Here is a 26721-nt window from a genome sequence, read left to right on the forward strand (position 1 = left end):
CCCCCAATAATTAGCTTGCTGGAAATTTATTGGAAAGGGACTTTTAACTGATCCTAACATGCTTTAAATGTGGTGGATATGCATGCCAAAAACATGTTGAGGATGCAAGTTGCCAAATGATGCCAAAATTTTCGAGTAGAAAAATTAAATTCTCAAATGGTCGGATATTTACTAGAGCCAAACAACACATTTATGCCTATCCATAAAAATCACAAATACTTATTGGAATTATCTCTCTCAGCATATCTGCATTTTCCATTTCGGATGTTCAAATTTTTTTTCAGATCCAAACTTGACTTTTTCTCTCTCCATTTTTTCTAGTAAACAAAAAAGATATAAGGGAAATAGATCGCAACAAATTGAAAATTTTGGAGTTCATGTATGCAAAATAATTTTAAAACTATAATAAATGTAAGTGAAGAAAATTATTTGATGCACTAAATATTAACTCCAAGGTTTTGCTATCCATGTTTGGGAAAATCCACTACTACAACCTCTAATAATTAGCTTTGTGGAATTTTATAAGAAAGGGACTTATAACTGATCCTAACATTCAATAAATGTGGTGGATATGCATGTTAGAAACATGTTGAGGATGCGAGTGGCCTAATGATGCAAAAAATTTCAAGGAGTAGAAAAAATCAAATTCTCAAGTAGTTGGATATTTACCAGAGCCAAACAACCCACTTTTTCCTATCCTTAAAAATCAAAGATACTTTTAGGAATTATCTCTCTCAGCATTTGTGCATTTTCCATTTTGGATGTTCAAACTTTTTTTCAGATCCAAACTTTAGTTTTTCACTCTCCCATTTTTCGCGTAAACGAAAAAGATATTTGGCATATAGTTCGCAACAAAATGAAAATTTTAGAGTTCATGGATGAAAATTTTTTTAAAAGTATAACAAATGTAAGTGAAGAAAATTATTTCATGCACTAAAAATAAACTACAATGTTTCGCTATCCATGTTTTGGAAATTCCACAGGTACAACCCCCAATATTTAGCTTGGTGGAATTTTATTGGAAATGGACTTTTAACTGATCCTAACATGCTATAAATGTGGTGGATATGCATGCCAAAAACATGTTGAGGATGCAAGTGGCCTAATGATGCCAAATATTTCAAGGAGTAGAAAAAATTAAATTTTCAAATGGTCGGATATTTAAAAGAGCCAAACAACCCACTTTTTGCCTATCTATAAAAATCACAAATACTTTTTGGAATTATCTCTCTCAGCATATCTGCATTTTCCATTTTGGATGTTCAAATTTTTTTTCAGATCCAAACTTCAGTTTTTCACTCTCCCTTTTTTCTCGTAAACAAAAAAGATATAAGGGAAATAGATCGCAACAAATTGAAAATTTTGGGGTTCACGTATGCAAAATAATTTATAAACTATAAGAAATGTAAGTGAAGAAAATTATTTGATGTACTAAATATGAACTCCAAGGTTTTGCTATACATGTTTGGGAAATTCCACTAGTACAACTTCTAATAATTAGCTCTGTGGAATTTTATAAGAAAGGGACTTCTAACTGATCCTAACATTCAATAAATGTGGTGATTATGCATGCTAGAAACATGTTGAGGATGCGAGTGGCCTAATGATGCCAAAATTTTCAAGGAGTAGAAAAAATCAAATTCTCAAGTAATTGGATATTTACCAGAGCCAAACAACCCACTTTTTCCCTATCCTTAAAATTCACAGATAATTTTAGGAATTATGTCTCTCAGCATTTGTGCATTTTCCAATTTAGATGTTCAAATTTTTTTTCAGTTCCAAACTTGAATTTTTGACACTCCCATTTTTCTCGTAAACAAAAAAGATATAAGGCAAATAGATCGCAAAAAAATAAAAATATTAGAGTTTATGTATGCAAAACAATTTTAAATGTTTAATAAATGTAAGTGAAGAAATTTATTTCATGCAATAAATTTGAGTTTTTCACTATGAATTCCACTACTACCACCCCGAATAATTCGCTTGGTGGAATTTTAAAGGAAAGGGACTTCTAACTGACCCTAACATGCTTTAAATGAGGTGGATATGCATGCCAGAAACATTTTGAGGATGCAAGAGGCCTAATGATGCCAAAAATTTCAAGGAGTAGAAAAATTAAAATTCTCAAGTGGTCGGATATTTAGAAGAGCTAAAAAACCCACTTTTTGCCTATCCTTAAAAGTCTCAGATACTTTTTGGAATTATCACTCTCAGCATTTGTGCGTATTCCATTTTGGATGTTCAATTTTTTTTTCAGATCCAAACTTGAGCTTTTCACTCTCCCATTTTTCTCATAAACAAAAAAGATATAAGGCAAATAGATCGCAACAAAATGAAAATTTTAGAGTTCATGTATGCAAAAGAATTTGAAAACTATAATAAATGTAAGTGAAGAAAATTATTTCACACACTAAAAAAGAACTCCAAGATTTTGCTATTGATGATTGGGAAATTCCACTAGTACAACCCCTAATAATTAGCTTGGTGGAATTTTGAAGGAAAGTGACTTCTAAATGATCCTCACATGCTTTAAATGTGGTGGATATGCATGCCATAAACATGTTCAGGATGCAAGTGGCCTAATGATGCCAAAAATTTCAAGGATTTAAAAAAATCAAATTCTCAAGTGGTCGGATATTTACAAGAGCCAAACAACCCACTTTTTGCCTATCCTTAAAAATCACAGATACTTTTTGGAATTATCTCTCTCAGCATTTGTGCATTTTCCATTTTGGATGTTCAAATTTTTTTTTAGATCCAAACTTTAGTTTTTCACTCTCCCATTTTTCGCGTAAACGAAAAAGATATTTGGCATATAGTTCGCAACAAAATGAAAATTTTAGAGTTCATGGATGAAATTTTTTTTAAAAGTATAACAAATGTAAGGGAAGAAAATTATTTCATGCACTAAAAATAAACTACAATGTTTCGCTATCCATGTTTTTGAAATTCCACAGGTAAAACCCCCAATATTTAGCTTGGTGGAATTTTATTGGAACTGGACTTTTAACTGATCCTAACATGCTATAAATGTGGTGGATATGCATGCCAAAAACATGTTGAGGATGCAAGTGGCCTAATGATGCCAAATATTTCAAGGAGTAGAAAAAATTAAATTTTCAAATGGTCGGATATTTAAAAGAGCCAAACAACCCACTTTTTGCCTATCTATAAAAATCACAAATACTTTTTGGAATTATCTCTCTCAGCATATCTGCATTTTCCATTTTGGATGTTCAAATTTTTTTTCAGATCCAAACTTCAGTTTTTCACTCTCCCTTTTTTCTCGTAAACAAAAAAGATATAAGGGAAATAGATCGCAACAAATTGAAAATTTTGGGGTTCATGTATGCAAAATAATATATAAACTATAAGAAATGTAAGTGAAGAAAATTATTTGATGTACTAAATATGAACTCCAAGGTTTTGCTATACATGTTTGGGAAATTCCACTAGTACAACTTCTAATAATTAGCTCTGTGGAATTTTATAAGAAAGGGACTTCTAACTGATCCTAACATTCAATAAATGTGGTGATTATGCATGCTAGGAACATGTTGAGGATGCGAGTGGCCTAATGATGCCAAAATTTTCAAGGAGTAGAAAAAATCAAATTCTCAAGTAATTGGATATTTACCAGAGCCAAACAACCCACTTTTTCCCTATCCTTAAAATTCACAGATAATTTTAGGAATTATGTCTCTCAGCATTTGTGCATTTTCCAATTTAGATGTTCAAATTTTTTTTCAGTTCCAAACTTGAATTTTTGACACTCCCATTTTTCTCGTAAACAAAAAAGATATAAGGCAAATAGATCGCAACAAAATAAAAATATTAGAGTTTATGTATGCAAAACAATTTTAAATGTTTAATAAATGTAAGTGAAGAAATTTATTTCATGCACTAAATTTGAGTTTTTCACTATGAATTCCACTACTACCACCCCGAATAATTCGCTTGGTGGAATTTTAAAGGAAAGGGACTTCTAACTGACCCTAACATGCTTTAAATGAGGTGGATATGCATGCCAGAAACATTTTGAGGATGCAAGAGGCCTAATGATGCCAAAAATTTCAAGGAGTAGAAAAATTAAAATTCTCAAGTGGTCGGATATTTAGAAGAGCTAAAAAACCCACTTTTTGCCTATCCTTAAAAGTCTCAGATACTTTTTGGAATTATCACTCTCAGCATTTGTGCGTATTCCATTTTGGATGTTCAATTTTTTTTTCAGATCCAAACTTGAGCTTTTCACTCTCCCATGTTTCTCATAAACAAAAAAGATATAAGGCAAATAGATCGCAACAAAATGAAAATTTTAGAGTTCATGTATGCAAAAGAATTTGAAAACTATAATAAATGTAAGTGAAGAAAATTATTTCACACACTAAAAAAGAACTCCAAGATTTTGCTATTGATGATTGGGAAATTCCACTAGTACAACCCCTAATAATTAGCTTGGTGGAATTTTGAAGGAAAGTGACTTCTAAATGATCCTCACATGCTTTAAATGTGGTGGATATGCATGCCATAAACATGTTCAGGATGCAAGTGGCCTAATGATGCCAAAAATTTCAAGGATTTGAAAAAATCAAATTCTCAAGTGGTCGGATATTTACAAGAGCCAAACAACCCACTTTTTGCCTATCCTTAAAAATCACAGATACTTTTTGGAATTATCTCTCTCAGCATTTGTGCATTTTCCATTTTGGATGTTCAAATTTTTTTTCAGATCCAAACTTTAGTTTTTCACTCTCCCATTTTTCGCGTAAACGAAAAAGATATTTGGCATATAGTTCGCAACAAAATGAAAATTTTAGAGTTCATGGATGAAAATTTTTTTAAAAGTATAACAAATGTAAGTGAAGAAAATTATTTCATGCACTAAAAATAAACCACAATGTTTCGCTATCCATGTTTTGGAAATTCCACAGGTACAACCCCCAATATTTAGCTTGGTGGAATTTTATTGGAAATGGACTTTTAACTGATCCTAACATGCTATAAATGTGGTGGATATGCATGCCAAAAACATGTTGAGGATGCAAGTGGCCTAATGATGCCAAATATTTCAAGGAGTAGAAAAAATTAAATTTTCAAATGGTCGGATATTTAAAAGAGCCAAACAACCCACTTTTTGCCTATCTATAAAAATCACAAATACTTTTTGGAATTATCTCTCTCAGCATATCTGCATTTTCCATTTTGGATGTTCAAATTTTTTTTCAGATCCAAACTTCAGTTTTTCACTCTCCCTTTTTTCTCGTAAACAAAAAAGATATAAGGGAAATAGATCGCAACAAATTGAAAATTTTGGGGTTCATGTATGCAAAATAATATATAAACTATAAGAAATGTAAGTGAAGAAAATTATTTGATGTACTAAATATGAACTCCAAGGTTTTGCTATACATGTTTGGGAAATTCCACTAGTACAACTTCTAATAATTAGCTCTGTGGAATTTTATAAGAAAGGGACTTCTAACTGATCCTAACATTCAATAAATGTGGTGATTATGCATGCTAGGAACATGTTGAGGATGCGAGTGGCCTAATGATGCCAAAATTTTCAAGGAGTAGAAAAAATCAAATTCTCAAGTAATTGGATATTTACCAGAGCCAAACAACCCACTTTTTCCCTATCCTTAAAATTCACAGATAATTTTAGGAATTATGTCTCTCAGCATTTGTGCATTTTCCAATTTAGATGTTCAAATTTTTTTTCAGTTCCAAACTTGAATTTTTGACACTCCCATTTTTCTCGTAAACAAAAAAGATATAAGGCAAATAGATCGCAACAAAATAAAAATATTAGAGTTTATGTATGCAAAACAATTTTAAATGTTTAATAAATGTAAGTGAAGAAATTTATTTCATGCACTAAATTTGAGTTTTTCACTATGAATTCCACTACTACCACCCCGAATAATTCGCTTGGTGGAATTTTAAAGGAAAGGGACTTCTAACTGACCCTAACATGCTTTAAATGAGGTGGATATGCATGCCAGAAACATTTTGAGGATGCAAGAGGCCTAATGATGCCAAAAATTTCAAGGAGTAGAAAAATTAAAATTCTCAAGTGGTTGGATATTTAGAAGAGCTAAAAACCCACTTTTTGCCTATCCTTAAAAGTCTCAGATACTTTTTGGAATTATCACTCTCAGCATTTGTGCGTATTCCATTTTGGATGTTCAATTTTTTTTTCAGATCCAAACTTGAGCTTTTCACTCTCCCATTTTTCTCATAAACAAAAAAGATATAAGGCAAATAGATCGCAACAAAATGAAAATTTTAGAGTTCATGTATGCAAAAGAATTTGAAAACTATAATAAATGTAAGTGAAGAAAATTATTTCACACACTAAAAAAGAACTCCAAGATTTTGCTATTGATGATTGGGAAATTCCACTAGTACAACCCCTAATAATTAGCTTGGTGGAATTTTGAAGGAAAGTGACTTCTAACTGATCCTCACATGCTTTAAATGTGGTGGATATGCATGCCATAAACATGTTCAGGATGCAAGTGGCCTAATGATGCCAAAAATTTCAAGGATTTGAAAAAATCAAATTCTCAAGTGGTCGGATATTTACAAGAGCCAAACAACCCACTTTTTGCCTATCCTTAAAAATCACAGATACTTTTTGGAATTATCTCTCTTAGCATTTGTGCATTTTCCATTTTGGATGTTCAATTTTTTTTAAGATCCAAACTTGAGTTTTTCATTCTCCCATTTTTCTCGTTAACAAAAAAGATATAAGGCAAATAGATCGCAACAAAATGAAAATTTTAGAGTTCATGTACGCATAAAAATTAGAAAACTATAATAAATGTAAGTGAAAAAAATTATTTCACGCACTAAAAATGAACTCCAAGGGTTTGCTATCCACGTTTGGAAATACCACTAGTACAACCCCTAATAATTAGTTTGGTGGAATATTATAGGAAAGAGACTTATAACGGATCCAAACATGCTTTAAATGTGGTGAATATGCATGCCAGAAAAATGTTGAGGATGAAAATGGCCTAATGATGCCACAAATTTCATGGAGTAAAATAAATCAAATTCTACAGTGGTTGGATATTTACCAGAGCCAAACAACCCACTTTTTGCCTATCCTAAAAAATCACAGATACTTTTTGGAATTATCTCTCTCAAAATTTGTGCATTTTCCATGTCGGATGTTCAATTTTTTTTTCAGATCCAAACTTGAGTTTTTCACTCCCATTTTTCACGTAATAAAAAAAGATATATTGCAAATAGATAGCAACAAAATAAAAAATTTCGAGTTCATGTTTGCAAAAAAATTAGAAAAGTATAGTCAATGTAAGTGAAGAAAATTATTTCATGCACTAAAAATGAACTCTAAGGTTTTTCTATCCATGTTTGGGAAATTCCACTAGTACAACCCCTAATAATTAGCTTAGTGGAATTTTATAGGAAAGGGACTTCAAACTGATCCAAGCATGCTTTAAATGTGGTGGATATGCATGCCAGAAACATGTTGAGGATGCAAGTGGCCTAAAGATGCCAAAAATTTCTAGGTGTAGAAAAAATCAAATTCTCAAGTGGTGGGATATTTACTAGTGCCAAACAACCCACTTTTTGCCTATCCTTAAAAATCACACATACTTTTTGGAATTATATCTCTCAACATTTTGTGCATTTTCCATTTTGGATGTTAAAATTTTTTTTAAGATCCAAACATGAGTTTTTCACTCTCCCATTTTTCTCCTAAACAAAAAAGATATAAGGCAAATAGATCACAACAAAATGAAAATTTTAGAGTTCATGTATGCAAAAAAAATTAAAAACTATATTAAATGGAAATGAAGAGAATTATTTTACGCACTAAAAATGAACTCCAAGGTTTTGCTATCCATCTTTGGGAAATTCCACTACTACCACCCCTAATAATTAGATTGGTGGAATTTTAAAGGAAAGAGACTTCTAACTGATCCTAACATGCTTTAAATGTGGTGGATATACATGCCAGAAACATGTTGAGGATGCAAGAGGCCTAATGATGCAAAAAATTTCAAGGAGTAGAAAAATTAAAATTCTCAAGTGGTCGGATATTTAAAAGAGCTAAACAACCCAATTTTTACCTATAATTAAACATCTCAGATACTTTTTGGAATTATCTCTCTCAGCATTTGTGCGTATTCCATTTTGGATGTTCAATTTTTTTTTAAATCCAAACTTGAGTTTTTCACTCTCCCATTTTTCTCATAAACTAAAAAGATATATGGCAAATAGATCGCAAAAAAATGAAAATTTTAGAGTTCATGTATGCAAAAAAATTTGAAAACATTAATAAATGTAAGTGAAGAAAATTATTTAACGCACTAAAAAAGAACTCCAAGGTTTTTCTATCCATGTTTGGGAAATTCCACTAGTACAACCCCTAATAATTAGCTTGGTGGAATTTTAAAGGAAAGTGACTTCTAACTGATCCTAACATGCTTTAAATGTGGTAGATATGCATGCCAAAAACATGTTCAGGATGCAAGTGGTCTAATGATGCCAAAAATTTCAAGGAGTTGAAAAAATCAAATTCTCAAGTGGTCAGATATTTACCACAGCCAAACAACCCACATTTTGCCAATCCTTAAAAATTATAGAAACTTTCTGGAATTATCTCTCTCAGGATTTGTGCATTTTCCTTTTTGGATGTTCAATATTTTTTTAAGATCCAAACTTGAGTTTTTCATTCTCCCATTTTTCTCGTAAAAAAAAAAGATATAAGCCAAATAGATCGCAACAAAATGAAAATTTTAGAGTTCATGTATGCATAAAAATTAGAAAACTATAATAAATGTATGTGAAGAAAATTATTTCACGCACTAAAAATGATCTCCAAGGGTTTGCTATCCACGTTTGGGAAATACCACTAGTACAACACCTAATAATTACTTTGGTGGAATATTATAGGAAAGAGACTTATAACGAATCCAAACATGCTTTAAATGTGGTGGACATGCATGCCAGAAAAATGTTGAGGATGAAAATGGCCTAATGATGCCACAAATTCCATGGAGTAAAATAAATCTAATTCTACAGTGCTTGGATATTTACCAGAGCCAAAAAAGCCACTTTTTGCCTATCCTAAAAAATCACAGATACTTTTTGGAATTATCTCTCTCAAAATTTGTGCATTTTCCATTTCGGATGTTCAAATTTTTTTTCAGATCCAAACTTGAGTTTTTCACTCCCATTTTTCTCGTAATAAAAAAAGATATAATGCAAATAGATAGCACCAAAATAAAAAATTTTGAGTTCATGTTTGCAAAAAAATTAGAAAAGTATAGTCAATGTAAGTGAAGAAAATTATTTCACGCACTAAAAATGAACTCTAAGGTTTTTCTATCCACGTTTGGGAAATTCCACTAGTACAACCCCTAATAATTAGCTTGGTGGAATTTTATAGGAAAGGGACTTCAAACTGATCCAAGCATGCTTTAAATGTGGTGGATATGCATGCCAGAAACATGTTGACGATGCAAGTGGCCTAAAGATGCAGAAAATTTCTAGGAGTAGAAAAAATCAAATTCTCAAGTGGTGGGATATTTACTAGAGCCAAACAACCCACTTTTTGCCTATCCTTAAAAATCATAGATACTTTTTGGAATTATATCTCTCAACATTTGTACATTTTCCATTTTGGATGTTAAAATTTTTTTTAAGATCCAAACTTGAGTTTTTCACTCTCCCATTTTTCTCCTAAACAAAAAAGATATAAGGCAAATAGATCGCAACAAAATGAAAATTTTAGAGTTTATGTATGCAAAAATAATTAAAAACTATATTAAATGTAAATGAAGAGAATTATTTTACGCACTAAAAATGAACTCCAAGGTTTTGCTATCCATGTTCGGGAAATTCCACTACAACCACCCCTAATAATAAGATTGGTGGAATTTTAAAGGAAAAGGACTTCTAACTGATCCTAACATGCTTTAAATGTGGTGGATATGCATGTCAGAAACATGTTGAGGATGCAAGAGGCCTAATGATGCCAAAAATTTCAAGGAGTAGAAAAATTAAAATTCTCAAGTGGTCGAATATTTAGAAGAACTAAACAACCCAATTTTTACCTATCCTTAAAAATCTCAGATACTTTTTGGAATTATCTCTCTCAGTATTTGTGTGTATTCCATTTTGGATGTTCAATATTTTTTTTAGATCGAAACTTGAGTTTTTCACTCTCCCATTTTTCTCATAAACTAAAAAGATATATGGCAAATAGATCGCAACAAAATTAAAATTTTAGAGTTCATGTATGCAAAAAAATTTTAAAATATTAATAAATGTAAGTGAAGAAAATTATTTAACGCACTAAAAAAGAACTTCAAGGTTTTTCTTTCCATGTTTGGGAAATTCCACTAGTACAACCCCTAATAATTAGCTTGGTGGAATTTTAAAGGAAAGTAACTTCTAACTGATCCTAACATGCTTTAAATATGCATGTCAGAAACATGTTCAGGATGCAAGTGGTCTAATGATGCCAAAAATATCAAGGAGTTGAAAAAATCAAATTCTCAAGTGGTCAGATATTTACCAGAGCCAAACAACCCACATTTTGCCAATCCTTAAAAATTACAGAAACTTTTGGGAATTATCTATCTAAGGATTTGTGCATTTTCCTTTTTGGATGTTCAATATTTTTTTAAGATCCAAACTTGAGTTTTTCATTCTCCCATTTTTCTCGTTAACAAAAAAGATATAAGGCAAATAGATCGCAACGAAATGAAAATTTTAGAGTTTAAGTACGCAAAAAAATTTGAAAACTATAATAAATGTAAGTGAAAAAAATTATTTCACGCACTAAAAATAAACTCCAAGGGGTTGCCATCCATGTTTGGGAAATACCACTAGTAGAACTCCTAATAATTAGTTTGGTGGAATATTATAGGAAAGAGACTTATAACTGATCCTGACATGCTTTAAATGTGGTGGATATGGTTGCCAGAAAAATGTGGATGATGAAAATGGCTTAATGATGCCAAAAATTTTAAGGTGTAAAATAAATCAAATTCTCAAGTGGTTGGATATTTACCAGAGCCAAACAACCCACTTTTTGCCTATCCTTAAAAATCACAGATACTTTTTGGAATTATCTCTCTCAAAATTTGTGCATTTTCCATTTCGGATGTTCAAATTTTTTTCAGATCCAAACTTGAGTTTTTCACTCTCCCATTTTTCTCGTAATAAAGAAAGATATAATGCAAATAGATCACAACAAAATGAAAATTTTAGAGTTCATGTATGCATAAAAATAAGAAAAGTATAGTAAATGTAAGTGAAGAAAATTATTTCACACTCTAAAAATGAATCCTAAGGTTGTTCTATCCATGTTTGGGAATTCCACTAGTACAACCCGTAATAATTAGCTTGGTGGAATTTTATAGGAAAGGGACTTCAAACTGATCCTAACATGCTTTAAATATGATGGATATGCATACCAGAAAAATGTTGAGGATGCAAGTGGCCTAAAGATGCCAAAAATTTCTAGGAGTAGAAAAAATCAAATTCTCAAGTTGTGGGATATTTACCAGGGCCAAACAACCTACTTTTTTCCTATCCTTAAAAATCACAGATACTTTATGGAAATATATCTCTCAACATTTGTGCATTTTCCTTTTTGGCTGTTGAAATTTTTTTTCAGATCCAAACTTGAGTTTTTCACTCGCCCATTTTTCTCCTAAATAGAAAAGATATAAGGCAAATAGATCGCAACAAAATGAACATTTTAGAGTTCATGTATGCAAAAAAAATTGAAAACTATATTAAATGTAAGTGAAGAGAATTATTTCACGCACTAAAAATGAACTCCAAGGTTTTGTTGTCCATCTTTGGGAAATTCCACTACTACCACCCCTAGTAATTAGCTTGGTGGAATTTTAAAGGAAAGGGACTTTTAACTCATCCTAACATGCTTTCAATGTGGTGGATATGCATGCCAGAAACATGTTGAGGATGCAAGAGGCCTAATGATGCCAAAAATTTCAAGGAGTGGAAAAATTAAAATTCTCAAGTGGTAGGATATTTAGAAGAGCTAAACAAGCCACTTTTTACCTATCCTTAAAAATCTCAGATACTTTTTGGATTTATCTCTCTCAGCATTTGTGCGTATTCCATTTTGGATGTTCAATTTTTTTTTAGATCCAAACTTGAGTTTTTCACTCTCTCATTTTATTCATAAACAAAAAAAGATATAAGGCAAATAGATCGCAAAAAAATGAATATTTTAGAGTTCATGTATGCAAAAAAATTTGAAAACTATAATAAATTTAAGAGAAGGAAATTATTTCACGCACTAAAAAAGAACTCCAAAGTTTTGCTATCCATGTTTTGGAAATTCCACTAGTACAACCCCTAATAATTAGCTTGGTGGAATTTTAAAGGAAAGTGAGTTCTAACTGATCCTAACATGCTTTAAATGTGGTGGATATATATGCCAGAAACATGTTCAGGATGCAAGTGGCCTAATGATGCCAAAAATTTCAAGGAGTTGAAAAAATCAAATTCTCAAGTGGTTGGATATTTACCAGAGCCAAACAACCCACTTTTTGCCTATCTTTAAAAATCGCAGATACTTTTTGGAATTATCTCTCTCAGCATTTGTGCATATTTCATTTTGAATGTTCAAATTTTTTTTCCGATTCAAACTTGAGTTTTTCACTCTCCCATTTTTCTCGTAAAAAAAAAGATACAAGGGAAATAGAGCGCAAAAAAATGAAAATTTTAGATTTCATGTATGCAAAAAGATTTGAAAAGTGTAGTAAATATAAGTGAAGAAAATTATTTCACGCACTAAAAATGATCTCTAAGGTTTTGTTATCCATGTTTGGGAAATTCCACAAGTACAACCCCTAATAATTAGCTTGGGGGAATTTTACAGGAAAGGGACTTCTAATGGATCCTAACATGCTTTAAATGTGGTGGATATGCATGCGAGAAACATGTTGAGGATGCAAGTGGCCTAATGATGACAAAAATTTCAAGGAGTAGAAAAAATCAAATTCTAGAGTGGTGGGATATTTACAAGAGCCAAACAACGCACTTTTTTCCTATCCTTAAAAATCACCGATAGTTTTGGAATTATCTCTCTCAGCATTTGTGTATTATCCAATTTTGGATGTTTAAATTTTTTTTCAGATTCAAATGTGAGTTTTTCACTGTCCCATTTTTCTCATAAACAAAAAAGATATAAGGCAAATAGATCCCAACAAAATGAAAATTTTAGAGTTCATGTATGCAAAAAGATTTGAAAAGTATAGTAAATGTAAGTGAAGAAAATTATTTCACGCACTAAAAATGAACTCTAACGTTTTGCTATCCATGTCTGGGAAATTCCACCAGTACAACCCTAATAATTAGCATGGTGGAATTTTACAGGAAAGGGACTTCTAACTGATCCTAACATGCTTTAAATGTGGTGGATATGCAAGGCAGAAACATGTTGAGATTGCAAGTGGCCTAATGAATCAAAAAATTTCAAGGAGTAGAAAAAATCAAATTCTCAAGTGGTGGGAAATTTACAAGAGCCAAACAATGTGTTTTTGCCTATCCTTAAAAATCATCGATACTTTTTGGAATTATCTCTCTCAGCATTTGTGAATTATCCAATTTTGCATGTTTAAATTTTTCTTCATATCCAAACTTGAGTTTTTCACTGTCCCATTTTTCTCGTAAACAAAAAAAAATATAAGACAAATAGATCGCAACAGAATGAAAATTTTAGAGTTCATGTATGCAAAAAGATTTGAAAAGTATAGTAAATGTAAGTGAAGAAAACTATTTCACGCACTAAAAATGAACTCTAAGGTTTTGCTATCCATGTTTGGGAAATCCCACTAGTACAACCCCTAATAATTAGGTTGGTGGAATTTTACCGGAAAGGGACTTCTAACTGATCCTAACATGCTGTAAATGTGGTGGATATGCAAGCCAGAAACATGTTTAGGATGCAAATCGCCTAATGATGCCAAAAATTTCAAGGAATTAAAAAAATCAAATTCTCAAGTTGTTGGATATGTACTAGAGCCAAACAACCCACTTTTTCCTATCCTTAAAAATCACCGATACTTTTTGGAATTATCTCTCTCAGAATTTGTGCTTTTTCCATTTCCGATGTTCAAATTTTTTTTCAGATCCAAACTTGAGTTTTTCACCCTCCCATTTCTCTCGTAAAAAAAAAGATATAAGGCAAATAGATCGCAACAAATTGAAAATTTTTGAGTTCATGTATGCAAAAAAATTTGAACACTATAGTAAATGTAGGTGAAGAAAATTATTTCAAGCACTAAAAATGAACTCCAAGGTTTTGTTTTCCATGTTTGGGAAATTCCACTAATACAACCCCTAATAATTAGCTCTGTGGAATTTTATAGGAAAGGGACTTCTATCTGATCCTAACTTGCTTTAAATGTGGTGGATATGCATGCTAGAAACATGTTGAGGACACAAGTGGCCTAACGATGCCAAAATGTTCAAGGAGTAGAAAAAATCAAATTCTCAAGTGGTGGGATATTTACCAGAGCCAAACAACCCACTTTTTGCCTATCCTTAAAAATCATAGATACTTTTTGGAATTATATCTCTCAACATTTGTGCATTATCCATTTTGGATGTTCAAATTTTTTTTCAGATCCAAACTTGAGTTTTTCACTCTCCCATTTTTCTCCTAAAAAAAAAATATAAGGCAAATAGATCGCAACAAAATAAAAATTTTAGAGTTCATGTATGCAAAAAAAATTGAAAACTATATTAAATGTAAGTGAAGAGAATTATTTCACGCACTAAAATGAACTCCAAGGTTTTGCTATCCATGTTTGGGAAATTCCACTATTACCACCCCTAATAATTAGCTTGGTGGAATTTTAAAAGAAAGGGACTTTTAACTGATCCTAACATGCTTTAAATGTGGTGGATATGCATGCCAGAAACATGTTGAGCATGCAAGAGGCCTAATTATGCCAAAAATTTCAAGGAGTACAAAAATTAAAATTCTCAAGTGGTCGGATATTTAGAAGAGCTAAACAACCCACTTTTTACCTATCCTTAAAAATCTCATATACTTTTTGGAATTATCTCTCACAGCATTTGTGCGTATTCCATTTTGGATGTTCAATTTCTTTTCAGATCAAAACTGGAGTTTTTCACTTGCCCATTTTTATTATAAACAAAAAAGATATAAGGCAAATAGATTGCAACAAAATTAATATTTTAGAGTTCATGTATGCAAAAAAATTTGAAAACTATAATAAATGTAAGCGAAGAAAATTATTTCACGCACTAAAAATGAACTCCAAGGGTTTGCTATCCATGTTTGGGAAATACCAATAGTAGAACCCCTAATAATTAGTTTGGTGGAATATTATAGGAACGAGACTTATAACTGATCCTGACATGCTTTAATTGTGGTGGATATGCATGCCAGATAAATGTTGAGGATGAAAATAGCCTAATGATGCCAAAAATTTCAAGGAGTAAAATAAATCAAATTCTCAAGTGGTTGGATATTTACTAGAGCCAAACAACCCACTTTTTGCCTATCCTTAAAAATCACAGATACTTTTTGGAATTATCTCTCTCAAAATTTGTGCATTTTCCATTTCGGATGTTCAAATTTTTTTTCAAATCCAAACTTGAGTTTTTCTCTCTCCTATTTTTCTCGTAATAAAAAAAGATATAAGGCAGATTCATCGCAACAAAATGAAAATTTTAGAGTTCATGTATGCAAAAAAAATTGAAAACTATATTAAATGTAAGTGAAGAGAATTATTCACACACTTAAAATGAAGTCCAAATTTTTGCTATCCATGTTTGGGAAATTCCTCTATTACCACCCCTAATAATTAGCTTGGTTTAATTTTAAAGGAAAAGGACTTTTAACCGATCCTAACATGCTTTAAATGTGGTGGATATGCATGCCAGAAACATGTTGAGGATCCAAGTGGCCTAATGATGCCAAAAATTTGGAGTAGAAAAATTAAAATTCACAAGTGGTCGGATATTTAGAAGAGCTAAAAAACCCACTTTTTACCTATCCTTAAAAATCTCAAATACATTTTGGAATTATCTCTCTCAGCATTTGTGCGTATTCCATTTTGGTTGTTCAATTTTTTTTTCAGATCCAAACTTGAGTTTTTCACTCTCCCATTTTTCTCATAAACAAAAAAGAAATAAGGCAAATAGATCGCAACAAAATGAAAATTTTAGAGCTCATGTATGCAAAAAAATTTGAAAACTATAATAAATGTAAGTGAAGAAAATTATTTCACGCACTAAAAATGAACTCCAAGGGTTTGCTATCCATGTTTGGGAAATACCACTAGTAGAACCCCTAATAATTAGTTTGGTGGAATATTATAGGAAAGAGACTTCTAACTGATCCTAACATGCTTTAAATGTGGTGGATATGCATGCCAAAAACATGTTCAGGATGCAAGTGGCCTAATGATGCCAAAAATTTCAAGGAGTTGAAAAAATCAAATTCTCAAGTGGTTGGATATTTACCAGAGCCAAAAAACCCACTTTTTGCCTATCTTTGAAAATCACGGACACTTTTTGGAATTATCACTCTCAGCATTTGTGCATTTTCCATTTTGGACGTTCAAATTTTTTTTCTGATCCAATCTTGAGTTTTTCACTCTCCCATATTTCCTTTAAACAAAAAAGATATATGGCAATTAGAATGCAACAAAATGAAAATTTTAGAGTTCATTCATGCAAAAAAATTAGAAAAATATAATAAATATAAGCTAACATAATTATTTCACGCACTAAAAATGAACACCATGGTTTTGTTATCCATGTTTGGGAAATTCCACTAGTACAACCCCTAATAATTTGCTTGGTGGAATTTTAAAGGAAAGTGACTTTTAACTGATCCTAACTTGCTTTAAATGTGGTGGATATGCTTGCAAGAAACATGTTCAGGATGCAAGTGGCCTAATGATGCCAAAAAATTTCTAAGGAGTTGAAAAAATCAAATTCTCATGTGGTCGGAAATTTAACAGAGCCAAACAACCCACTTTTTCCCTATCTTTAAAAATCACAGATACTTTTTGGAATTATCTCTCTCAGCATTTGTGCATTTTCCATTTTGAATGTTCAAATATTTTTTCAGATTCAAACATAAGTTTTTCACTCTCGTATTTTTCTCGTAAAGTAAAAAGATATCAGGCAAATAGAGCGCAAAAAAATGAAAATTTTAGAGTTCAGGTATGCAAAAATATTTGAAAAGTATAGTAACTGTAAGTGAAGAAAATTATTTCATGCACTAAAAATGATCTCTAAGGTTTTGCTATCCATGCTTCGGAAATTCCACAAGTACAACCCCTAATAATTAGCTTGGGGGAATTTTACAGGAAAGGGACTTCTAATTGATCCTAACATGCTTTAAATGTGGTGGATATGCATGCGAGAAACATGATGAGGATGCAAGTGGCCTAATGATGAAAAAAATTTCAAGGAGTAGAAAAAATCAAATTCTCAAGTGGTGGGATATGTACAAGATCTAAACAACGCACTTTTTGCCTATCCTTAAAAATCATCGATACTTTTTGAATTATCTCTCTCAGCATTTGTGCATTATCCAATTTTGGATGTTTAAATTTTTTTTCAGATCCAAACTTGAGTTTTTCACTCTCCCATTTTTCTCAGAAACAAAAAAGATATAAGGCAAATAGATCCCAACAAAATGAAAATTTTATAGTTCGTGTATGCAAAAAGATTTGAAAAGTATAGTAAATGTAAGTGAAGAAAATTATTTCACGCACTAAAAATGAACTCTAAGGTTTTGCTATCCATGTTTAGGAAATTCCACTAGTACAACCCCTAATAATTAGCTTGGTGGAATTTTACAGGAAAGGGACTTCTAACTGATCCTAATATGCTTTAAATGTGGTGGATATGCAAGCTAGAAACATGTTAAGGATGCAAGTGGCCTAATGAATCAAAAAATTTCAAGGAGTAGAAAAAATCAATTTCTCAAGTGGTGGGAAATTTACAAGAGCCAAACAACATACTTTTGCCTATCCTTAAAAATCACCGATACTTTTTGGAATTATCTCTCTCAGCATTTGTGAATTATCCAATTTTGCATGTTTAAATTTTTCTTCAGATGCAAACTTGAGTTTTTCACTCTCCCATTTTTCTCGTAAAAAAAATATAAGGCAAATAGATCGCAACAAAATGAAAATTTTAGAGTTCATGTATGCAAAAAAAATTGATAACTATAATAAATGTAAGTGAAGAAAATTATTTCACGCACTAAAAATGAACTCCAAGGTTTTTCTATCCATGTTTGGGAAACTCCACTAGTACAACCATTAATAATTGGCTTGGTGGAATTTTAAAGGAAAGTTACTTCAAACTGATCCTAACATGCTTCAAATGTGGTGGATATGCATGCCAGAAACATGTTCAGGATGCAAGTGGCCTAATGATGCCAAAATTTTCAAGGAGATGAAAAAATCAAATTCTGAAGTGGTCGGATATTTACCAGAGCCAAACAACCCACTTTTTGCCAATCCTTAAAATTCACAGATACTTTTTGGAATTATCTCTCTCAGCATTTGTGCATATTCCATTTTTTATGTTCAAATTTTTTTTCAAATCCAAACTTGAGTTTTTCACTCTCCCTTTTTTTCTCGTAAACAAAAAAGATATGAGGCAAATAGATCACAACAAACCGAAAATTTTAGAGTTCATGTATGCAAAAAAATTTGAAAAGTGTAGTAAATTTAAGTGAAGTAAATTATTTCAAGCACTAAAAATGAACTCCATGGTTTTGCTATCCATGTTTTTGAAATTCCACTAGTACAACCCCTAATAATTAGCTTGGTGGAATTTTATAGGAAAGGGACTTCTAACTGATCCTAACATGCTTTAAATGTGGTGGATATGCATGCCAGAAACATGTTGAGGATGCAAGAGGCCTAATGATGCCAAAAACTTCAAGGAGTAGAAAAAATCAAATTCTCAAGTGGTCGGATATTTACCAGAGCCAAACAACCCACTTTTTTCCAATCCTTGAAATTCACAGATACTTTTTGGAATTATCTCTCTCAGCATTTGTGCCTTTTCCATTTCGGATGTTAAATTTTTTTTAAGATCCAAAGTTGAATTTTTCATTCTTCCATTTTTCTCTTAAACAAAAAAAATGTAAGGCAAATAGATCGCAACAAAATGAAAATTTTAGAGTTCATGTGCACAAAAAAATTTGAAAACTATAATAAATGTAAGTGAAGAAAATTATTTCACGCACTAAAAATGAACTCCAAGGGTTGCTATCCATGTTTGGGAAGTACCACTCGTACAACCCCTAATAATTAGTTTGGTGGAATATTATAGGAAAGAGACTTATAACTTATCCTAACATGCTTTAAATGCGGTGGATATGCATGGCTGAAAAATGTTGAGGATGAAAATGGCCTAATGATGCCAAAAATTTCAAGGAGTAAAATAAATCAAATTCTCAAGTGGTTGAATATTTATCAGAGCCAGACAACCCACTTTTTGCCCATCCTTAAAAATCAAAGATAATTTTTGGTATTATCTATCTCAAAATTTGTGCATTTTCCATTTCGGATGTTCAAGTTTTTTTTCAAATGCAAACTTGAGTTGTTCACTCTCCCATTTTTCTCGTATTAAAAAAAGATATTATGCAAATAGATCGCAAAAAAATGAAAATTTTAGAGTTCACGTATGCAAAAAAATTAGAAAAGTATAGTAAATGTAAGTGAAGAAAATTATTTCACGCACTAAAAATGAACTCTAAAGTTTTTCTATCTTTTTTTGGGAAATTCCACTAGTACAACCCCTAATAATTAGCTTGGTGGAATTTTATAGGAAAGTGACTTCAAACTGATCCTAACATGCTTTAAATTTGGTGGATATGCATCCCAGAAACTTGTTGAGGATGCAAGTGGCCTAAAGATGCCAAAACTTTTGTGGTAAAGAAAAAATCAAAATCTCAAGTGGTGGGATATTTACCAGAGCTAAACACCCCACCATTTGCCTATCCTGAATAATCACTGATACTTTTTGGAATTATATCTCTCAACATTTGTGCATTTTCCATTTTGGATGTTCAAATTTTTTTTCAGATCCAAACTTGAGTTTTTCACTCTGCCATTTTTCTCCTAAACCAAAAAGATATAAGGCAAATAGATTGCAACAAAATGAAAATTTTAGAGTTCATGTATGCCAAAAAAATTGAAAACTATATGAAATGTAAGTGAAGAGAATTATTTCATGCACTAAAAATGAACTCCAAGGTTTTGCTATCCATGTTTGGGAAATTCCATTACTACCACCCCTAGTAATTAGCTTGTTGAAAATTTAAAGGAATGGGACTTCTAACTGATCCTAACATGCTTTAAATGTGGTGGATATGCATGCTAGAAACATGTTGAGGATGCAAGAGGCCTAATGATGCCAAAAATTTCAAGGAGTAGAAAAATTAAAATTCTCAAGTGGTCGGATATTTAGAAGAGCTAAACAACCCACTTTTGGCCTATCCTTAAAAATCTCAAATACTTTTTGGAATTATCTCTCTCATCATATGTGCGTATTCCATTTTGGATGTTCAATTATTTTTTCAGATCCAAACTTAAGTTTTTCACTCTCCCATTTTTCATCTAAACCAAAAAGATATAAGGCAAATAGATCGCAACAAAATTAAAATTTTAGTGTTCATGTATGCAAAAAAATTTGAAAACTATAATAAATGTAAGTGAAGAAAATTATTTCACCCACTAAAATAGAACTCCAAGGTTTTGCTATCCACGTTTGGGAAATTCCACTAGTACAACCCCTAATAATTAGCTCTGAGGAATTTTGAAGGAAAGTGACTTCTCACTGATCCTAACATGCTTTAAATGTGGTGGATATGCATGCCAGAAACATGTTGAGGATGCAAGTGTCCTAATGATGCCAAAAATTTCAAGGAGTTGAAAAAATAAAATTCTCAAGTGGTCGGATATTTACTAGAGCCAAACAACCCACTCTTTGCCTATCCTTAAAAATCACAGATACTTTTTGGAATTATCTCTCTCTCAGCATTTGTGCATTTTCTGTTTTGGATGTTCAAATTTTTTTTCAGATCGAAACTTGAGTTTTTCACTCTCCCTTTTTTCTCGTAAAAAAAAAAAGATATAAAGCAAATAGATCGCAACAAAATGGAAATTTTGGAGTTCATGTATGCAAAAAAATTTGAAAAGTATAGTAAATGTAAGTGAAGAAAATTATTTCACGCACAAAAAATGAACTCTAAAGTTTTGCTATCCATGTTTGGGAAATTCCACTAGTACAACCCCTATTAATTAGCTTGGCGGAATTTTAAAGGAAAGGGACTTCAAATTGATCCTAACATGCTTTAAATGTGGAGGATATGCATGCCAGGAACATGTTGAGGATGCAAGTGGCCTAATGAAGCCAAAAATTTCAAGGAGTAGAAAAAATCAAATTGTCAACTGAAGGTATATTTACTAGAGCCAAAAAACCCACTTTTTGCCTATCCTTAAAAATCTCAAATACTTTTTGGAATTATCTCTCTCAGCATTTGTGCATTTTCCATTTAGGATGTTCAAATTTTTTTTCAGATCCAAAGAGTTTTTCACACTCCCATTTTTCTCGTAAAGAAGAAAGATATAAGGCAAATAGAGCACAAAAAATAAAAATTTTAGAGTTCATGTATGCAAAAAAGTTTGAAAACGATAATAAATGTAAGTGAAGGAAATTATTTCATGCACTAAAAATGAACTCCAAGGTTTTGCTATCCATGTTTGGGAAATTCCACTAGTACAACCCCTAATAATTAGCTTATTGGAATTATATAGGAAAGTGTCTTCTAATTGATTCTAACATGCTTTAAATGTGGTGGACATGCATGCCAGAAACATGTTGAGGAAGCAAGTGGCCTAATGATGTCAAAAATTCCAAGGAGAAGAAAATATCAAATTATCAAGTGGTTGGATATTTACCAAAGCCAAACAACCCACTTTTGGCTATCCTTAAAAATCACATATACTTTTTGGGATTATCTCTTTCACCATTTGTGCATTTTCCTTTTTTGATGTTCAATTTTTTTTTTCAGAAGCAAACTTGAGTTTTTCACTCTCCCATTTTCGTGTAAACAAAGAAGATATAAGTGAAATAGATCTCAACAAATTGAAAATTTTAGAGTTCATGTATGCAAAATAATTTGAAAACTATAATAAATGTAAGTGAAGAATATTATTTCATGCACTAAATATGAACTCCAAGGTTTTGCTATCCATGTTTTGGAAATTCCACAAGTACAACCCCTAATAATTAGCTCTGTGGAATTTTATAGGGAAGGGACTTCTAACTGATCCTATCATTCAATAAATGTGGTGGATATGCATGCTAGAAACATGTTGAGGATGCAAGTAGCCTAATGATGCCAAAAATTTCAAGGAGAAGAAAAAATCAAATTCTCAAGTGGTTGGATATTTTCCAGAGCCAAACAACCCACTTTTTGCCTCTCCTTAAAAATCACAGATACTTTTTGGAATTATCTCTCTCAGCATTTGTGCCTTTTCCGTTTTGGATGTTCAAATTTTTTTTCAGATCCAAACTATTGTTTTTCACTCTCCCATTTTTCTCATAAACAAAAAAGATATAAGGCAAATAGATCGCAACAAAATAAAAATATCAGAGTTCAAATATGCAAAAAAAATTTAAAGGTATAACAAATGTAAGTGAAGAAATTTATTTCATGCACTATAAAAGAACTCCAAGTTTTCGTTATCCATGTTCTTGAAATTCCACTGGTACAACCCCCAATAATTAGCTTGGTGGAATTTTATAGGAAAGGGACTTCTAACTGATCCTAACATGCTTTAAATGTGGTGGATATGCGTGCCAGAAACATGTTGAGGACACAAGTGGCAAATGATGGCAAAAATTTCAAGGAGTAGAAAAAAATCAAATTCTCAAGTCGTTGGATATTTACCAGAGCCAAACAACCCACTTTTTTTCTATCCTCAAAAATGACATATACTTTTTAGAATTATCTCTCTCAGCATTTGGGCATTTTCCATTTTGGATGTTCAAATTTTCTTTCAAATCCAAACTGGAGTTTTTCACTCTCCCATTTTTCTTGTAAACAAAAAAGATATAAGGCAAATAGATCGCAACAAAAAGAAAATTTTAGAGTTCATGTATGCCAAAAAAATTTAGAAGTATAATAAATGTAAGTGAAAAAAATTATTTCATGCACTAAAAATGAACTCCAAGGTTTCGCTATCCATGTTCTGGAAATTCCACTGGTACAACCCCCAATAATTAGCTTGGTGGAATTTTATCGGAAAGGGACTTCTTACTGATCCTAAAATGCTTTAAATGTGGAGGATATGCATGCTAGAAACATGTTGAGGATGCAAATGGCCTTATGAAGCAAAAAAATTCGAGTAGAAAAAATCAAATTCTCAACTGGTGGGATATTTACTAGCGCCAAACAACCCACTTTTTGCCTATCCTTAAAATTCATAGATACTTTTTGGAATTATCTCTCTCAGCATTTGTGCATTTTCCAATTTGGATGTTCAAATTTTTTTTCAGAACATAACTTGTGTTTTGCACTCTCCGATTTTTCTCGTAAACAAAAAAGATATAGGGCAAAACTATCGCAACAAAATGAAAATTTTAGAGTTCATCTATGCAAAAAACTTTGAAACGTACAATAAATGTAAGTGAAGGAAATTATTTCACGCACTAAAAATGAACTCCAAGGTTTCGCTATCCATGTTCTGGAAATTCCACTGGTACAACCCCCAATAATTAGCTTGGTTGAATTTTATAGGAATAGGACTTCTTACTAATCCTAACATGCTTTAAATGTGGTGGATATGCATGCCAGAAACATGTTGTGGATGCATGTGGCCTAATGATGCCAAAAATTTCAAGGAGTTGAAAAAATCAAATTCTCAAGTGGTGGGATATTTACAAGAGCCAAACAACGCACTTTTTGCCAATCCTTAAAAATAACACATACTTTTTGGAATTATTTCTCTCAACATTTGTTCATTTTCCATTTTGGAAGTTCAAATTTTTTTTCAGATCCAAACTTGAGTTTTTCACCCACCCATTTTTCTCATAAACCAAAAATATATAAGGCAAAGAGAACGAAACAAAAAAAAAATTTTAGAGTCCATGTATGCAAAAAATTTTGAAAACTATAATAAATATATGTTAAGAAAATTATTTCACGCACTAAAAATGAACTCCAATGTTTTGCTATCCGTGTTTGGGAAATTCCACTAGTACAACCCCTAATAATTAGCTTGGTGGAATTTTATAGGATAGGGACTTTTAACTGATAAAAAATGCTTTTAAATGTGGTGGATATGCATGCCAGAAACATGTTGAGGATGCAAGTGGCCTAATGATGCAAAAAATTTCAAGGAGTTGAAAAAATCAAATTCTCAAGTGGTCGAATATTTACCAGAGCCAAACAACCCACTTTTTCCCTATCCCTAAAAATCACAGATACTTTTTGGAATTATCTCTCTCAGCATTTGATCATTTTCGTTTTGGGATCCACAAATTTTTTTTCAGATTCAAACATGAGATTTTCTCTCACCCATTTCTCTCATAAAAAAAAAGATATAAGGCAAATGGATCCCAACAAAATGAAAATTTTAGAGTTCATGTATGCAAAAAGATTTGAAAACTATATAGTCAATGTAAGTGAAGAAAATTATTTAACGCACAAAAAATGAACTCCAAGGTTTTGCTATCCATGTTTGGGAAATTCCACTAGTGCGACCCCTAATAATTAGCTTGGTGGAATTTTAAAGGAAAGGGACTTCTAACTGATCTTAACATGCTTTACATCTGGTGGATATGCATGCAAGAAACATGTTGAGGATGCAAAAGGTCTAATCATTCCAAAAATTTCAAGGAGTAGAAAAAATCAAATTCTCATGTGGTCGGAAATTTAGTAGAGCTAAACAAACCACTTTTTGCCTATCCTTAAAAATCACTGATACTTTTTGGAATTATCTCTCTCAGCATTTGTGCATTATCCATTTTGGATGTTAATTTTTTTTTTTCAAATCCAAACTTGAGTTTTTCACTCTCCCATTTTTCTCAAAAACAAAAAAAGATATAAGGCAAATAGATCCCAACAAAATGAAAATTTAAGAGTTGATGTATGCAAAAAAATTTGAAAACTATAATATATGTAAGCAAAGATAATTATTTCACGTACTAAAAATGAACTCCAACGTTTTGCTATCCATGTTTGGGAAATTCCACTAGTACAACCCCTAATAATTCGCTTGGTGGAATTTTAAAGGAAAGGGACTTCTAACTGATCTAACATGCTTTAAATGTGGTGGATATGCATGCCAGAAACATGTTGAGGATGCAAGTGTCCCAATGATGCCAAAAATTTCAAGGAGTAGAAAAAATCAAATTCTCAAGTGGTCGGATATTTACCAGAGCCAAACAACCCTCTTTTTGCAAATCCCTAAAATCACAGATACTTATTGGAATTTTCTTTCTCAGCATTTGTGCTTTTTCCGTTTTGGATGGTCAAATTTTTTTTTAGATGCAAACTTGAGTTTTTCACTCTCCCATTTTTCTCGTAAACAAAAAAGATATAAGGCAAATAGATCGCAACAAATTGAAATTTTAAAAGTTCATATATGCAAAAAAATTAGAAAACTTTATTAAATATAAGTGGAGAAAATTATTTCACGCAGTAAAAATGAACTCCAAGCTTTTGCTATCCATGTTTGGGAAATTCCACTAGTACAACCCCTAATAATTAGCTTGGTGGAATTTTATAGGGAAGGGACTTTTAACTGATAATAAAATGCTTTAAATGTGGTAGATATGCATGCCAAAAACATGTTGAGGATGCAAGTGGCCTAATGATGCCAACAATATGAAGGAGTAGAAAAAATCAAATTCTCTAGTGGTTGGATATTTACAAGAGCCAAACAACCCTCCTTTTTCCTATCCTTAAAAATCACAGATACTTTTTTGGAATTATCTCTCTCAGCATTTGATCATTTTCCTTTTGGGATGTTAAAATTTTTTTTCAGACCCAAACTTTAGTTTTTCACTCTCCCTTTTTTCTCTTAAAAAAAAAAGATATAAGGCAAATAGATTGCAACAAAATGAAAATTTTAGAGTTCATGTATGCAAAAAGGTTTGAAAAGTTTAGTAAATCTAAGTGAAGAAAATTATTTCACGCACTAAAAATGAACTCTAAGGTTTTGATATCCATGTTTGGGAAATTCCACCAGTACAACCCCTAATAATTAGCTTGGAGGAATTTTACTGGAAAAGGGACTTCAAATTGATCCTAACATGCTTTAAATGTGGTAGATATGCATGCCAGAAACTTGTTGAGAATGCAAGGGGCCTAATGATGCAAACAATTTCAAGGAGTAGAAAAAATCAAATTCTCAAGTGGTCGGATATTTGCCAGAGCCAAACAACCCACTTTTTGCCTATCCTTAAAAATCACCGATACTTTTTGGAATTATCTCTCTCAGCATTTGTGCATTTTCCATTTTGGATGTTTAAATTTTTTTTTAGATCAAAACTTGAGTTTTTCAATCTCCCATTTTTCTCATAAACAAAAAAGATATAAGACAAATAGATCGCAACAAAATGAAAATTTTAGAGTTCATATGGGCAAAAAAATTTGATATCTATAATAAATGTAAG

The sequence above is a fragment of the Aristolochia californica genome, unplaced genomic scaffold (assembly GCF_029961685.1).
Source record: "Aristolochia californica isolate CCGP_79_NKW_82.1479 unplaced genomic scaffold, dmAriCali1.0.hap1 SCAF_6, whole genome shotgun sequence".
NCBI classification, from domain to species: domain Eukaryota; kingdom Viridiplantae; phylum Streptophyta; class Magnoliopsida; order Piperales; family Aristolochiaceae; genus Aristolochia; species Aristolochia californica.